The sequence below is a fragment of the Lissotriton vulgaris genome, chromosome 10 (genome assembly GCF_964263255.1).
Source record: "Lissotriton vulgaris chromosome 10, aLisVul1.2, whole genome shotgun sequence".
NCBI classification, from domain to species: Eukaryota; Metazoa; Chordata; class Amphibia; order Caudata; family Salamandridae; genus Lissotriton; species Lissotriton vulgaris.
In genome coordinates, this window is record NC_141698.1 from 307,499,400 (window position 1) to 307,517,338 (window position 17,939).

Here is a 17,939-nt window from a genome sequence, read left to right on the forward strand (position 1 = left end):
AAGTACTCTTTTGGGAACTTCACAATGATCCGGCATGTGCAGAGGAAGCACCCCCAGAATTTTGCCCGAGAAAGTGTCAGGGCTCTGGCACAAGAGGTTCCCAGTGATGGGGTCTCTACATCCACCGGAGGAGCAACTTCTTCTGGGAGGGGGCAATCACAGGAGCAGGTGCCAAACATTCAACCTGCATTTAACCATGGTGTCCTCAGATGCAGATACTGCAATCAACTCCTCACCTATGGGGAGCAAAGTGTCCAGCTCATGGTTCGAGCATTGGAGAACCATCACTGCCCTTCCCACCCCTCATTTTTTTTGTTTTTTTTGCTCCTGTTGAGCAGTTTCCATTCCCTGTTTTTGTTCCTGTTTAGAAAAAAGAAGAAAACCAAAAGTTCTTTTCAGAACTACCTCCAATTCTCATCAAAGAGCTATATTCTTAAAAAAATGAAAAAGAGTAAGTGAAATAGAGTGCATTGATAATGGAAAGGAGAATGAGTAAGAAAGAACATAAAGGTATGAGAGGAAAAAGGAAGTGAAGTAGGAGGACTGAAAGAAGGTGAGTGTTAGGAAAGAAAGTTATGAGAAGAAGAGTGAATATGGGGAATGTTGATATTCAATGAAAATGTTGAAAAGGAACAGGAGTGTTGAAGGTTAAGAAAAGATGCATTGCTGGAGTTGAAGGTAGAAGGCCTCATTTATGAAGCCATGCATCACTTTAACGCCACCAAAGCATCACTTTTTGTGACACAACAGTCCAATAAAAAATGCACCTTATTTATTCATATTTACAAAGTGGCGTTTCTAGGTAAATACATCACTTTGTAAACCCCTGTGCCACATTATTCCTACGTCAGGTGTAATGTATGCAAAAGGGACGTATTGATGCAAGAAAGGGTCGTAGAGGTGACACAGTGAATAAACTGGAGGCCTCATTTCTGAAAAGTGACGCATAGCTACGTGAAAACAGCGATGCGTCACTTTTCTGGGCGCACTCCTTATGACATTCCAGATATGTCATATTTAATTTATGACTAATCAATTCGCAAGGAGTTACAGATACGTCAGTATTTCTGACGTATCTGTAAACACAAAATTGACACATTACTGGAGTGCGTCACAAAAGTGACGCAACTCCAGTAATGCGTACTTTCACATGGGGAAAGCACCATGTGAAAGGTCTTGCGTCAGTCTTACACCTGCTGTGAGGCAGGCGCAAGATTTTGACGCAACAGCATCCTAAAAGTGACGCAGTGAAATCTCATAGATTTCACTGCGTCGCTATTACCAAGCTTTTTGCGGGGGAACGCCCCCTCTGCATACATTATACCTGACGCAGGTATAATGTGGCGCAGGGTTTTAAAAAGTGACCCATCTACCTAGAGGCGTCACTTTTTAAATATAGCGCAACGAGGCGCATTTTTTTACACCGCTGGTGCGATGTGTCACTTTTCTGTGCGCACTCCTTATGACATTCCAGATGTGTCATATTTAATGTATGACGAATCATGTCGCAAGGAGTTACAGATACGTCAGTATTTCTGACGTATCTGTAAACACAAAAGTGACGCATTGCTGGAGTGCGTCACAAAAGTCACGCAACTCCAGTAATGCGTCCTTTCACATGGGGAAAGCACCATGTGAAAGGGCTTGGGTCAGTCTTACGCCTGCTGTGAGGCAGGCGCAAGATTTTGACGCAACAGCATCCTAAAAGTGACGCAGTGAAATCTCATAGATTTCACTGCGTCGCTATTACCAAGCTTTTTGCGGGGGAACGCCCCCTCTGCATACATTATACCTGACGCAGATATAATGTGGCGCACGGTTTAAAAAGTGACCCATCTACCTAGATGCGTCACTTTTTAAATATAGCGCAACAAGGCGCATTTTTTTACACCGCTGGTGCGATGCGTCACTTTTCTGTGCGCACTCCTTACGACATTCCAGATGTGTCATATTTAATGTATGACGAATCATGTCGCAAGGAGTTACAGATACGTCAGTATTTCTGACGTATCTGTAAACACAAAAGTGACGCATTGCTGGAGTGCGTCACAAAAGTGACGCAACTCCAGTAATGCGTCCTTTCATATGGGGAAAGCACCATGTGAAAGGTCTTGCGTCAGTCTTACACCTGCTGTGAGGCAGGCGCAAGATTTTGACGCAACAGCATCCTAAAAGTGACGCAGTGAAATCTCATAGATTTCACTGCGTCGCTATTACCAAGCTTTTTGCGGGGGAACGCCCCCTCTGCATACATTATACCTGACGCAGATATAATGTGGCGCACCGTTTAAAAAGTGACCCATCTACCTAGATGGGTCACTTTTTAAATATAGCGCAACGAGGCGCATTTTTTTACACCGCTGGTGCGATGCGTCACTTTTTTGTGCGCACTCCTTACGACATTCCAGATGTGTCATATTTAATATATGACGAATCATGTAGCAAGGAGTTACAGATACGTCAGTAATTCTGACGTATCTGTAAACACAAAAGTGACGCATTGCTGGAGTGCGTCACAAAATTGACGCAACTCCAGTAATGCGTCCTTTCACATGGGGAAAGCACCATGTGAAAGGTATTGCGTCAGTCTTACACCTGCTGTGAGGCAGGCGCAAGATTTTGACGCAACAGCATCCTAAAAGTGACGCAGTGAAATCTCAACGCCCCCACTGCATACATTATACCGGACGCAGATATAATGTGGCGCAGGGTTTTAAAAAGTGACCCATCTACCTAGATGCGTCACTTTTTAAATATAGCGTAACGAGGCGCTTTTTTTTTACACCGCTGGTGCGTCACAAAAAGTGACGCACAGGCGGCGCAAAACTGGCAGCGCAAGGCCTTCATAAATATGATCCTGGATTTTCCCCTTACTTCGCTCCCCGGTGCGCTTCCCGGTGCGCGTACCGGGCTCCCCCCGCGCAAATCGAAAAAAATATTTCTTTAAAATGCCCCGCGGGACCCTATTTTAGCCCCCACATTAAACCTAGTGGGTCAGGTGGGGGTCTACCCTGCCCCCTTATGGTCAATTCCCCCCTTTGTTTTTGCCACCTCTTGTGTCTCGATTTTACCGAGACACAAGATGGCGGCCGCTCCGGACTGTTTAGAATGTTTACAGACACCCGAGAGCCAATCAGCTTTCCGCGCGCAAGTTGCGTGTCGCGTCTGGTGCGCTCCCCGGTGCGCGTACCGGAGCGCGCCTATAGATATATATATTTTTTGGGACCTAAATTACTCAAAATCCACTGGAGCACATATCTTGAGACATAGCAAAGGCACATCGGGCTACTAGTCCCTACAATTTTGCCAAGTTTGGTGTAAATCCATTCAGCCGTTCGAGCTAAAAGTGAAATCGACCGCCCTATGGAAATTAACATGGGGAAAACGCGTTTTGGGACCCCCCTTTTATCTCGGCCCCCGCTTGACGAATCCCCCCCAAACTTTCAGGGAAAGACCGGAACTTGACGAGGCCATTTTGAGGAAATTTTCAAGCAGATTCGTCAACCGGTGCCAAAGTTATTCCAAATAGAATTTTGAGATTTAACATTGAAAAAAATCCTAACTATAACTACCTACTGGCGACCGCCAGTAGGTAATATATATATAATATATATTACCTACTGGGGGTCGCCAGTAGGTATATATAGTTAGGATTTTTTCTCTATGGGATTTTTGAAAATTCTATGTCTAATAGCTTTGGCGTTTGTGGACGGAATTGGCTGAAATTTTCAGGAAAATGGAACATTTTGTTTCTGAGCAGCCCCTGACAATTTGGGGGGGTTTCATCAAGGGGGGGCAGAGAAAAAAGGGGGGTCCCAAAACGCGTTTTTCCCATGTTAATTTCCATAGGGCGGTTGGCCTCACTTTTAGCTCGAACGGCTGAATGGATTTGCACGAAACTTGGCAAAATTGTAGGGACTGTTAGCCCGATGTGCCTTTGCTAGGTCTCAATATATGTGCTCCAGTGGATTTTGAGTAATTTAGGTTCAAAAAAAGATATATATCTGGGCGGAGCCTAACCACACATCTGATCTGATTGGCTGTCAGCACTTCATCCAAGAAGTGTTGGCAGCCATCTTGGGACCAATATACATGATAGCACCTCATTAAAAAGCATTGTAGTTAATAGAGGGTTTTAGGACTTTAGTTACATTATAAATCATTTGTTGATAGTACCATACTCGTTTTAGGAATTGTGGTGGGTTCTAAGGTGATTTTACCATGTGAAAAAACCTTCTGCTGTGATATCATGAATATTGTTTGAAAGAAAACTAATATCTCATGATTTTCCCACAGTGGTTTGGAAGGGGATCTATAAGCTAAACTGAAAGCATATTTTCTGTAAATTCACATTATCTTTCTCAGTCATGTGAAAATGAAGTCTGACATTCTCAGTAAAACATGTACATCCAACAAGGACAGAGACTGTCAGTTGATTCCTTTGTGTTCTACTGCAGCCTCCTAGAGTGTTCTAAAGAACAACTAGAGCGCTAACAGTCCTACGTATTACAAAGGTATAGCACACCTGGAGCCATCATGATGGGAATAAAGTGGTAACTCTTAAAACATTTAATTTAAAAAGGAACAAAATGAGGGGGTATATTATGCAATAGAAGGTATTATTAGAGCTGCAGAAAGAAAAATTAGGGCACATTTTGAGTGACTTTTCAAATCCTCTTCTATTTCATTAAAACATTCTGACATGCAGTCTCCCAAAATGGCCCCCAGAGACAAAAGAGCCCAAATGTAGCCCAAATATCACCCAGATGTAGCCCAAGTATAGCCCAATGACAGAATGTCCCAGAGTGTTCTAAAGAACAACTAGAGCGCTAACAGTCCTACTTATTACAAAGGTATGGCACACCTGAAGCCATCTTGATTGGAATAAAGTGGTAACTCTTAAAACATTTAATTTAAAAAGGAACAAAATGAGGGGGTATATTTTGCCATATGAATTATGATTAGTGCTGCAGAAAGAAAAATTAGGGCACATTTTGAGTGACTTCTCAAACCCTCTTCAATTTCATTAAAAAATTCTGACATACAGTCTCCCAAGATGGCCACCAGAGACAAAAGAGCTTAAATGTAGCCCAAATATCACCCAGATGTACCCCAAGTATAGCCCAATGACAGAATGTCCCAGAGTGTTCTAAAGAACAACTAGAGCGCTAACAGTCTTACTTATGACAAAAGTATGGCACACCAGAAGCCATCTTGATTGGAATGAAGTGGTAAGTCTGAAAACACTCAATTTAAAAAGGAACAACATGAGGGGGTTAATTTTGCCATAGAAAGTATGATTAGTGCTTCAGAAAGAAAAATTAGGGATCATTTTGAGTGACTTCTCAAATCCTCTTCTATTTCATTAAAAAAATTCTGACATGCAGACTGAAACATGCACTTTGAATACCAGCAGCAGACGTCCCTGGTGAGCAGTAGCTTTACTACAGTGATCTAATGTGCAACTAGAGTGCTAACATTCAGAATTTATGGCAAATGTGTGACACATCTGAATGCCTTCTTGATGGAACCAAAGTAAACAAGCATTGAAAATGCAATAGATCTCGCCCTCGTTTAAGTTAAAGCCATTCTTTTTGTAATGAGGTGGCTTTTTAGCTTTGCTTTTATTAGTGTTTTTTCAACTTTCATGTAAATAACATGCATCTGTATGCATATAAGTATATGTATGCATGCATTTATGTTTGTATTTATATAGATATACAGATGATATATGTTTATATATGTATGTATATATATATATTCACTGAAAAAACCATAGGTTATAGACCATATATAGTTAGGAATTAGCATTTACAAAACCTTGAAAATTCACTGAAAAAACCATAGGTTATAGACCATATATAGTTAGGAATTAGCATTTACAAAACCTTGAAAATTCACTGAAAAAACCATAGGTTATAGACCATATATAGTTAGGAATTCGCATTTACAAAACCTTATTTTACTCACACAAAACCATTGAAATTCCATATATAGTTAGTTGCACTAACTATATATCGCGCACCCGCAATCCACTGCTGATGATGTCACATATTACATCATTCATGACATGGTCAGTGACATCACTGATGACATCACTGATGACATCTCAAATGACATCACTGATGACATCACTGATGACAACATCCAGTGACTGTATGTTTCTGTAAAGTTAAAATATGTCTTACATATTGAAGAATGAGTGGATGTATAAGTGTCTGGATGAAGGATTTAGTAGGTGCATGACTGACTGTATGAGTGAGTGATTAAATGTGTCTCACTGAGTGCATGGGTTAGTGACTAAACTGTCTTAATTTGTGCATCATTATGTCTGTTGTTCTGTAAACTGTTGCATGTGTTGATACGTAGCTATATGAGTAACTATATGGGTTATTGATTGGTTGCCAAGTATTTGTATGGGAGACTGAGTGTGTGTGTGGGTGGCTGGGAGGTGTATGACTCTGTGCATAGATGTGTGAGCAGTTGATTCACTAGATGTATGGTTTCAAAAGTGCATGTGGAAACAGCTGTATGGGCGGTTGACTGTGTGCATGAGTGTATTGGTGAGTGAATGGATATCTCAGTGCTACATGTCAAAGTAAGTACATATGTAAAACACAGTACATGTGAGAGTTGACATATATAAATAACTGTGCATAAGAGCCAGTGAATGTGTGAGTGGCTGTATGGATCATTGTGAACTTGTATCAGGGATTGTATAAGAGAGTAAATATGTGTTAGTATATGTTTGAATAAGTAAAGTTTGTATAACTGTATAGTTGAGGAAATGGAGGTGTGATTGATTCTTTGCATGACTGACTAGGTGTGTGAGTAACTCCATGGATGAGTGACAGTCTGTGAGTGTCTGTTTACACTGATTGTATCTAAGGTTATATTAGAGTCTGAAGAGGTTCATCGTATTATCACATGAATGATATCATCAGTGATGTGATCAGTAATGTCAAATGAGATGTCATCAGTGATGTCATCAGTGATGTCATTTGAGATGTCATCAGTGATGTCATTTGAGATGTCATCAGTGATGTCATCAGTGATGTCACTGACCATGTCATGAATGATGTAATATGTGACATCATCAGCAGTGGATTGCGGGTGCGCGATATATAGTTAGTGCAACTAACTATATATGGAATTTCAATGGTTTTGTGTGAGTAAAATAAGGTTTTGTAAATGCGAATTCCTAACTATATATGGTCTATAACCTATGGTTTTTTCAGTGAATATATATATATATATATATATATATATATATATATATATATATATATATATATATATATATATATATATATATATATATATATATATATATATATATATTCTCAATAAGCACAGTCCATATCCCACGCTCTCAGGAAACAACTCGGAGACACCACATTAGAGCCAGTGCTGTTTTAATTCACTAGTGAATTAAAACAGCACTGGCTCTAATGTGGTGTCTCCGAGTTGTTTCCTGAGAGCGTGGGATATGGACTGTGCTTATTGAGAACTTATTTTAGTCGGTTTCACTCCGCCGGCGTCCACGCCACCTTTCACGGGTCGAGGGATCCGGAAGGAGTTCTGTTGGGAAACGAATATATATATATATATATATATATATATATATTCTCCCAATCCTGGCATTCAGCATTCAAGAAGAACAGGCACCGACTCCGTGGATGTAATCAAAGGTTTCTTTATTCACCAATAACAGCGATCAGACGCGTTTCGGCGGATGGAACCGCTCGCTCACTACATCTGTTAACACCTTGCTAGCTAGCTGTTTATATACTGGTGCACATTGATTAATTAGTGAAAAGGCCATGTGACAAAGTAGCATGTGATCGTGGATATAGAAGAGTTAAAAGCGCCTCTGTAATTATATGTCATCATGACACAGCATAAATGCACATAAATAAAATGTTTGTAAATACTTTGTAAATTCGTCTTTACATGTAATTGTTCTTGTCAAAGTGTGATAAATGATTAAAACATGCAACAATGCTTTTTAAGCTTTTACACCAGACCAAACAGTCATACGATCATCATTTGTGTTTTCACACGTGTTGGTTAAGAAATGGAAAAGTTCCTAACACGGCATGTTTTAAAAGAGTCTACCTGCCCTCACTCTGTAACCTCGTGTGCCTGTGCTACATGCCAAGCCGATCTGGTGTGTCCTTGGACTGAGCCTGAGGAAAGGTAGGGGGCTGAGTGAAAGCTGATTGTGCGATTAGTTACGCTTTCCCCTTTTGGTGTTTTAAAGGGGTTTCAGTTAGAAGCGAGGGGCCGCACTGTGTGCATGAATGACTGCACGGGTTGGGCTGTCAAAGTAAATGTTTATTTTCGCAGACCCCGACACAGGCTTGGGGGTCAGGAAAGGCACTAGAATTCGAGGTATTAGTGAATGTTTGTAACATATAAACGCAAGTGCGAGAGGCAAGATCGGGTTGCGCATTCAGCGCTGGGTTTCAGAAAATACAAACCCGTCATTTTACAAATGTTCAAAAATTAATCATAAATTTAAATAAAATTTGTGCGGAAGGAATTGATGGAGTCCAGCCCAAGTGGGCTTGGTAGACACATGTCCATGTTATCCTCCGTATGAATTCTAAAGGCCTAGCACCAATGTATATACACGTGGTTAAGAAAAAGGCAGATGAGGGGATGTATTAGGTGTTATGCTATTTCTCAGATTGGGTGTGAATGTTTGATTGACTCAGATGCTCTGTCCATCACCACCCCCTTTTGTACCGCTTTTGGCCGCCATACGTGTGGCAGGGTATGCTCAGACGTGAGTCCCTTGCTCATTTTGCCACTGGATTCAAGCAAGCCGGGCTGAAGACGGCTGGAATGCCAGAAACCGGTCCTCGGAAGCTTGTTTCCGGTCCAGGGAAGATATGGCTTGGCAGTTCGGGCTGGACTGTTCCCATGAGGCACAGGGTCAGACTGATTTGCATAAAGCCATGTCTGAACAGGGGTGGCAGAGTGGGCTAAAGAACGGTAATGGTTTAAACCCAGATCTTTTGACTGGGTGTGAGTGTTTGATTGACTCAGATGCTCCGTCCATCACCACCTCCTTTTGTACCGCTTTTGGCTGCCATAAGTGTGGCAGGGTATGCTCAGACGTGAGTCCCTTGCTCACTTTGCCACTGGATTCAAGCAAGCCGGGCTGAAGACGGCTGGAATGCCAGAAACCGGTCCTCGGAAGCTTGTTTCCGGTCCAGGGAAGGCATGGCTTGGCAGTTCGGGCTGGACTGTTCCCATGAGGCACAGGGTCAGACTGATTTGCATATAGCCATGTCTGAACTGGTGTGGCAGAGTGTGCTAAAGAACGGTGATGGATTAAACCCAGATCTTTTGACTGGGTGTGAGTGTTTGATTGACCCAGATGCTCCGTCCATCACCACCCCCTTTTGTACCGCTTTTTGCCGCCATAAGTGTGGCAAGATATGCTCAGACGTGAGTCCCTTGCTCACTTTGCCACTGGATTCAAGCAAGCCGGGCTGAAAACGGCTGGAATGCCAGAAACCGGTCCTCGGAAGCTTGTTTCCGGTCCAGGGAAGACATGGCTTGGCAGTTCGGGCTGGACTGTTCCCATGAGGCACAGGGTCAGACTGATTTGCATATAGCCATGTCTGAACTGAGGTGGCAGAGTGGGCTAAAGAACGGTGATGGATTAAACCCAGATCTTTTGACTGAGTGTGAATGTTTGATTGACTCAGATGCTCCGTCCATCATCACCCCCTTTTGTACCGCTTTTGGCCGCCATAAGTGTGGCAGGGTATGCTCAGACGTGAGTCCCTTGCTCACTTTACCACTGGATTCAAGCAAGCCGGGCTTAAGACGGCTGGAATGCCAGAAACCGGTCCTCGGAAGCTTGTTTCCGGTCCAGGGAAGACATGGCTTGGCATGGAGGGCCCCTCGTTGAACCACAGGATTTTAGAGCACTTAGTGCGGGAGCCGGTCAGATGGCCGTGTCTCGCCAAGTTTGTATTACTGTCGACACTCGTCGGCGGTGGTGCCTAAATTCCATTGTGGCAGTGCAAATGATTTTCAATAACACTCAGCTCCACTTTCGATCTTAGGCATCTGTTGCACTCTTCCTGACTGGTGCACTTCCAAAAAGAAACACGCTGCACTCGCGAGGCCACTCCAAAATATGTATTCGCAAGGACGCGTTTAGCCTTCTTCCAGCTTGCATATGAATACTTATCATGCTGTTGTATTCATATGCAAGCTGGAAGAAGGCTAAACACCGAAACGTGTCCCCACAATGGGTCCATAGCTATCAGCAAAAAAAAAAAGAGCTTGCTCCCACATAGGAAATATATAAAGGTGCGGGCTCACGGAGCAGACCCCTGCCTTTCAGACCAATGTCGGCTCCACAGGAAGCGAAGAGTCGGCTGGGACCACAAGTGCCTTTAGACTTCCCCATTGTCCCATTGCACAGGAAACAAAATTAGAAAGAGTCAGAACAAACTTCAGAAAATAGCAAAAAGAGGAAATGAGCAGAAAGAGGCAAGATAAAGGTGAGAAATTAGCAGAAAGAGGTAGTATGGAGGCCAGAAACTACCAGAAAGAGGGATGAGAAAGGTAAGAAAGGAGCAGGAAGAGGCAAAATAAAGGTGGGAAACAAGCAGAAAGAGGGTTAATAAAAATGAGAAACGAGCAGAAAGAGGCATGATAAAGATGAGAAATGAGCAGAAAGAATCAAAATAAAGGTCAGAAACAAACAGAAATAGTCAAAATAATGGTTAAAAACAAGCAGATGGAGGCAAAATAAAGGTCAGAAACAAGTTTGCTGAGAATTGCTGAGACTACATCAAAGGCCCTACCCCCTTTCTCAGCCACTCTGCACAGGGGCCTCCTGGAGCACTACTGGATGAGGATTAAATTCCCTTGGCTGCTGAGAGTTGTTGGGGGAAAGGAACCCCCATTGTTGCTGCAAGTAAGTCCTCCAACGCCAGATGGATGAGATGTGGTAGGAGGCCCCAACCTGTTTCTCAACTACTCTGCAAAGGGCCTGGGAATCCTGGTGCACTACAGGTTGCAGACGCAGATACTAGCGCTTGTTCGTGCTGACCAATTGCACTAAAAAAATTCTGCTCCATTGCAGAGTGCAAAGTTTATCAGCAACTCTGTGTTTCCTTGGAACAAGGCATTGCCGAATTCTGCATACTCCTTGACTGGAGCTTAATTTTACCATTCAAAGACCCACTCAGAGACTCAAACACCTACTATCACACCCACTCAGATACTTATGGACTCACTCACAGACCGACTCTGATACTCACACAACCATTCACAGACCACTCAGATATTCACACAACCACTCACTCACCAACTCATACACCCACTAACCTACCTATACAGCAACTTACACACCCACTATCAAAGGTTACAGGTTACAGTTAGGAAATACAATTTAAAAAACTTTGAAATTCACTGAATAAACCAAAGGTTACAAGGACGTTATAGTTAGGGAAACATATTTTAAAAAGCATAGGTATTCACTGAAAAAAACAAAGGTTACTGGGACGGTATATTTAGGAAATAGTTTAAAAAATCTTAGAAATGCACTGAAAAAAACAAAGGCTACATGGATGTTATAGTTAGGCTTATATTTTACTCTTGCAAAACCAGAGAAATGTTGCAGTTTTAATTACCTGTGCTAACTATAACTTATGCTCCTACAATGCACTGCTTATGACCTCACATATTAAATCCCTCATGACTTTGTCAGTGACATCACTGATGACATTTCAAATGGCATCACTGATAACAATAATATAATACCCCCCCCAGGATGTGTGTGCTGCACACTTTCATGAGGACTGACCCCCCCAGATGAAATCATTGGTGTCTAGTGAAGTTTCCTGGCCATGGATTGCAGCGCAGCCATGATCCCTGGCCAGTAAACCCTTTCAGGAAGGACTTGTTTGAAAGGGGAGACTCTCTCCTTTCACTGGAGGCCTCCCTGATAGCTCCTGAGACCTTTTTCAACCTGTTTACCCCACTGGAGTTGAACGTGGCCTTACCTGCAGCTTCCACAACACCGAAGGGGAAAATTGTGACGTCATCATGCCTCGCAGCGTGCTGTTGTCACAAATTACCAGACACAGGGTTGATGAGAGATTCGGAAGCAATTCCATGTTTCTCCCAGGGGGGACAAAAAAAAAAGAATCCTCCAATGCTCTACACTGGAGGATTCCTTAAAGCCCTCTCCGGTATCATCCATTGGCCGTTCGATGCTCCATAGACATAGTCATTTAAGTGGTTAAAATGATTTTGGTAAAGTAGTCAAATGTAGATTGGTGGGTTGAAAATTCTCATATAGTTCATGCACCCATGCACCCCGCTCCCCCAAAATAATAAACTGCATCTTCCCCCTGGGCCCTGTACAACCTTGTTTTTTTAAGAAAATTGGCTGCAGATTTGCTGATCCTCCTCCAGCTGAAGGCCGTGAGCGGTTGGACATTGGCTTTAGATACAGTAATAAAATATCACTTACAGTGAAAAAAAAAGTAGAAATTCACTGAAACTCCAAAGGTTGAAGTAAAGTTATAGTTGGGTGAAATGTTCAGTAACAAGGTAATAGTTTAAACTCTAAAAATCACAGAAATGTACCAGTTGTAGTTTTTTTAAGTGACTATAACTCATTCCGTAAGATAACTATAACTCGCACCCTCGCTATGCACTGCTAATTATCACAAATATTACATCACTCATGATATCTTCCATGATATCATTGATAATATAAGTGCAACATTTGGAATTAACTTATTGACAAGTAAAATTGCGCATAGTGGGGGCGTGAATTTCTCAATAACATCATTATTGTTTTGAATTAAGAAAAACACAGAAATTCAGCAATTATAGTTAGAAGCACTAACTATAACCTGCGCCCCCGCCATGCACTTCTTATGACCTCACATATGAAATCAGTCATGACATGTTCTGTGACATCATTTATGCCATCACTGATGACATCTCATATGACATAATGAGTAATGAGAAATATACTGTAGTAAAAGAATCCCTTTTACATTTGGCTTTTATCAACCTGACCTCAGCGTTCACCTGTGTCAGTCTCTCAAAGCTATGGACTAATCTCCTTTCCTGTGGGGTGGATGAGGCACTGGTGACACTTTTTAGCTTATTTGCACAGGAATATAAAAGTGAGAATTCAAGTTAGTACCCATGTAATGGTTTCAATGCCTTTACTAGCAGTGACCTCCCAACTCATGGCAAACTGCCATCATTGTGCTTATTTTTAAAAAGAGTTACTTGCATTCTTCAAGTTGCTCAATCTCCTTGCTGGATTCTGCTTTAAAGATTACAGCGAGGGTGGTGTTGGAATGATTCTTGACCTAGGTCAGGGACACAAATATGCTGACAGAGTTTCAATATGGGTTTCTGGAGGGTCTGTGTACAGTGGTAAATACTTAAACGTCCACTTGCTTTTTAGCAAATATAAAATTGCAAAGCAGGGCACCATCTGCCTAGCCTTAATGGATCAGTTGAGTTTCTTCTACAGTATGGTAAGATCAAAACTGTGGGCCTTGCTGTATGGTATGGGGTTGAACCTAGGGCTTGTCAAATTCTTGGGGGCTCTTCACTTCAATCTCTCAGCGTCTGGAAGATATAGTTCTGCTAGTCAGCGCACCAGTAGCTTTCCGTTGGAGAATGGTGCACTTCAAGGGTGTGTATTGGCCCCTATACCATTCCTATTGTACATCAATGGTCTCAAGGATGTTCTTTCTGCCTGTGCTGCAGCTGCACCTTACATTAGTAAGAAAGAAGTTCTTATGTTACTTTACACGGATGATGATATTTTAATGGGGGAACACATCGGAGACATAATATCCTTTTCCAGGAATTAGTCGACTCTATAGAAATGTTGGGCTTCGTCACAAATCACTGTAAAACGTCACTATGTTTTGTTGCCCTAAATCTCTGAAGGTGAACAGTGGGTTTCTGCAGGATCACCCTGTTGCTACTACTAGGATTTTTATTACCAGGCTGTGGTTTTTGATGCAGAGGGTAACTGGGGTCCATGTATATACAAAACCTTTCAAAGGTTTGATCATTTTGCTGGCTATATTTGCAACGTAGCCTCACGTATTGACAATAAGCATGTGGCACCCCTGTTTTAAGTTTTTTAGGAGCAAATGTCCTCACATATAGGGCATTTTGGGATACTCCAACATCACCACCCTCCAAACAGAGGAGAAAAGAGTTCTGAGCGTCATCACAGGCATTCCCAGGCCTTCACCGTTTACATGGTCCATCAGGAGCTAGGGGCTGAGTACAATGAAGAATGAATCAAATTAGCTCCTCCTGTGTTATGGCGTACCGTTTGGATGAATTTGCATGCAGGTTTTATTAGGAAGGTGATTTCCGATTGTGTAGCCTGCGATAGTGGCTTGGACATACCATGGTTGCAATATGTCAAGCATGAACTGTCTATTCTGGGGAGACCCGAACTCTTCTCTTCTACCATTATTATCACCAAGGCTGATATTAGCTGGGTCAAAAAAGCATTTCAAACCAGGAAATTGCAGCTTAGAGAGGAAGGGGGACTCTGTAAAACCTCAGCATGGGAGTATGGGTTTCTGCAGACCAGCCCAATAAGGATATCTGTCATGGGTGGACGCCACCTGGGACAGAGAGGTTTTAACTTGATTTAGATTTGGAATTACAAGGAGGCATTTTTGCTTCCCATTCGGCCGGTTCGACGCCAATAATGTTTTAATTTGGCCCTGTGCTGAGTCCTCGCTTCAGAGTTTGCTCCAATTCTCTTTCTTTTGCAAGTTTTTCTTGGTATACTCTAGAAGTTTTTTAATTCCTTTAATCCGAGCTTGCGGCATCAGTAGATGTACTCAGCCTCTGTTGTATTTGCAAGGGTTAAACTTACCTTCACCTATATATGTATTTTTAATGGGTGCTATCACTAAGAGAAAACAATTTACATGTGGATAGCTTGATCTTGTTAGTTTGACTTTCCTATGCGATGATTGTGGGATATGGAGCCCATGGTAGTACTCACTTACTTTGCTCGCTGGGGACACTGATTGTTTTCTTTTGAATGATTATTTTATCTGCTGTTTTTAGACATATTCTCTTGATAAGACCATGAGTATGGTTTTTTTGTGTCAAAAATGTTTTGATTGTCATTTTGTGATAATTAACATACATATTAACTCTAGGAGGCATACATGATATCTTCTGTGTCCCAAGTGATCCTTTTGAGATTCTACTACAACTTACAGCATTATTTATTTTTCCACTAGATGTTGCATTTCAAGGTCAATAATCTCCCTGTGTAAACAGTGTAAACTTCTATAAGTCCCACTGTCTGCATCTATTCCCCTCCCTCCTTACCATCCCCCTTTAGTCACTAAATATAGTAAGGATAATAAGGAAAAACAGTCTACTTGGGGTGTGATATCCATACAGTTGTTAGTGACAGGGTTTAAACATGACTGAGTGTTGTTTAAGATATGCAATAGATGTAATGCTGGTGTCCTACTAGGGATTTGATTCAGGCAACAATGGAACTTAGTTATGAGTTGTACTGACGTAACACACTCAACGGAATCCACAGGAGTGTCGACGTTTCGGTCTAAAAGGGCAGTTGTCATGTAGACTATCATCCGGACAGAATCTTTCTTTGCTGAAAATACTCCCTGAAATATATGTGCTTTAGCGTTGTGGCCTTGGACAGTGGGTTGGCGCAGAACACAATATCACGGTGCAAAATCTTGGGTTTAGAAGGAATGTGACCACATGGGTTGATGGATGAACGTGAGGCACAGTATTGAAATGAAATCAATAATTAAAAGAAATAGGGCCACTTCCGTTGGCCGAATCTCGAGAAGCACTCGGTGAAAGCGACGTGATGCACTCGTTTTGTAGGCGATTACGGGGGTAACGTCCTAAGTCCGTCCGCAGTATTGAAATTATTGATTTCATTTGAATACTGTCAATTAATTTTGGTTGTTCATTTAATCCACCAGGAGTTGATGTTTTTAGTTGTGAATTTGCAGATTAATTATTATTCATCTCTGTTCATAACTATTTGCTTGACTTAATTTTCTGTATTTGTCTCCCCAATAATATGTTTTTTGAGTAAATATAAATTTCTCCGGATTTTCATCTCTGTGTGTTCCATTGTTCATCCTTCCATTGATTTATTTCGACTGTATTTTTAGTATGATATCCTGTGGATTCCGTTGAGTGTGTTACATCAGTACAACTCATAACTAAGTTCCATTGTTGCCTGAATCAAATCCCTCGTAGCACATTTTGACTTTAACCATACAGTGCCCAAGCCTACAAGGGTTAATTGGGTTTCCCCTGCCTACAACTTGTGTCCTACTAGGTCATGCAGTGAGTAGGTGGTTAGTGGTCCCAAGACATATTCTAAAATCTTGAACTCATCCCGGAAAGATGGTGCTCATTCTTTCCATTGTAATGGTTTACCAGAGTTTGGAAAGCTATTGTGTTAAAGTAGAAGCCTCTTTTTTCTTCCATGCAGCTACCCCCAAGCATAGTCATACCACCGCCTGTCCAGAATCCATCTGATAGCATTAGGATGTACTCGAAGGCCCAGAAAGACAAATGCGGGAGTGGCTAGCCTAACCTGTCTTTGTGCTGGGCCAGAATATCTGCCCAGAAAGGCCAGATCATGAGACAATCCATCCATATATGTTGAAAGTAACTCCATAGTCCGCACACCCTGCAACACAGCTCTGATATATTAGAGAAGAGTTCATACAGTTTGGAGGGGTAAAGGTACCAATCAAAGAACAATTGATAGTAGGCTGCTCTCATGTCCATAGACTGATTGTTTTGTGCTATATCCTTCCGTAATGCTCTCCACTGTCTATCTGCATTTTGTGTCCAAGGGTTCATTTTCAAAAAGTCATGTAGAGTGGTCTTGGGGAGTGCAATGTAGTAGTAGTAGTAGCGAGTAAAGAAAGAATATTGTACTCCTGCTCCCCCATCCCTTTAAGGAATTTCTCAATTCATGTCAAACCCCTTGTTGCTGCCTCTCTCACCTTTGGTTGTAATGTCCAATGTCTTAGTTGTAGGTAATGATAGTGTTCATTATCTGATAAGTAAAATTCTTTTTTGCAGCTTTCAAAGGTAAGTAAATACCAGTTGTGGAAGAGTTGTGACAGAATGAGGCAACCTCCCTCCTTCCAAGCCTCAAAATGCCCTTGATGTTGGGCAGGCAGGAATGCCAGATTAAAATATATTTGGGAGAACGGGATAGGGAACAAACTCCACTCTGCTACCTTGACCACCTTGTCCCAAACCTTCAGTTTCGTTCCCATTGGTGTGCAAAGATAGGTTTTATGTGATCGGTCCACATTTGGTTTCCATAAAAGGTCCCATATGACCCTCCTTGCGATCGCTCAATCCATGTGTAGACAGTGTTTGTCTGATTCTCTTTGTGACCATTCTGTTATTACCCGTAACTGTGATGCATTGTAGTAACAGTGAAAATCTGGCATGGCCAGTCCCCCCCATCCCTTGGTCGTCTAAGAAGTTTATGGGATAGTCGTGCTCTTTTATTTTGCCATGTGAACCTTGTTAAGAGGGTACGTAAGGAGTTCAAGTATTCCCTTTCCATGGGGGTTGTCAGCCTTTGAAAAAAATAGAGAAACGTAGGAAAAACTACCATTTTGCTTTGCTTGTAACCTGCCTATCCAGAAGAAACACATTGGTGCCCAGCACTTCAGGTCCCTTTGCAGTTCCCGCATCAGGGGGGAATTGGCCGAGAACAGGTTGGTAATTATGGGTATCAAGTTAATCCCTAGGTAGGTAAGCTCTTTCTGTGCCCACTGAAAGGGAGTAATGGACCTTAATAGTTCCACCTCTCCCTGGGGTAGGGTCAGGTTAAGAATATAGGATTTAGTTAGATTATTGCT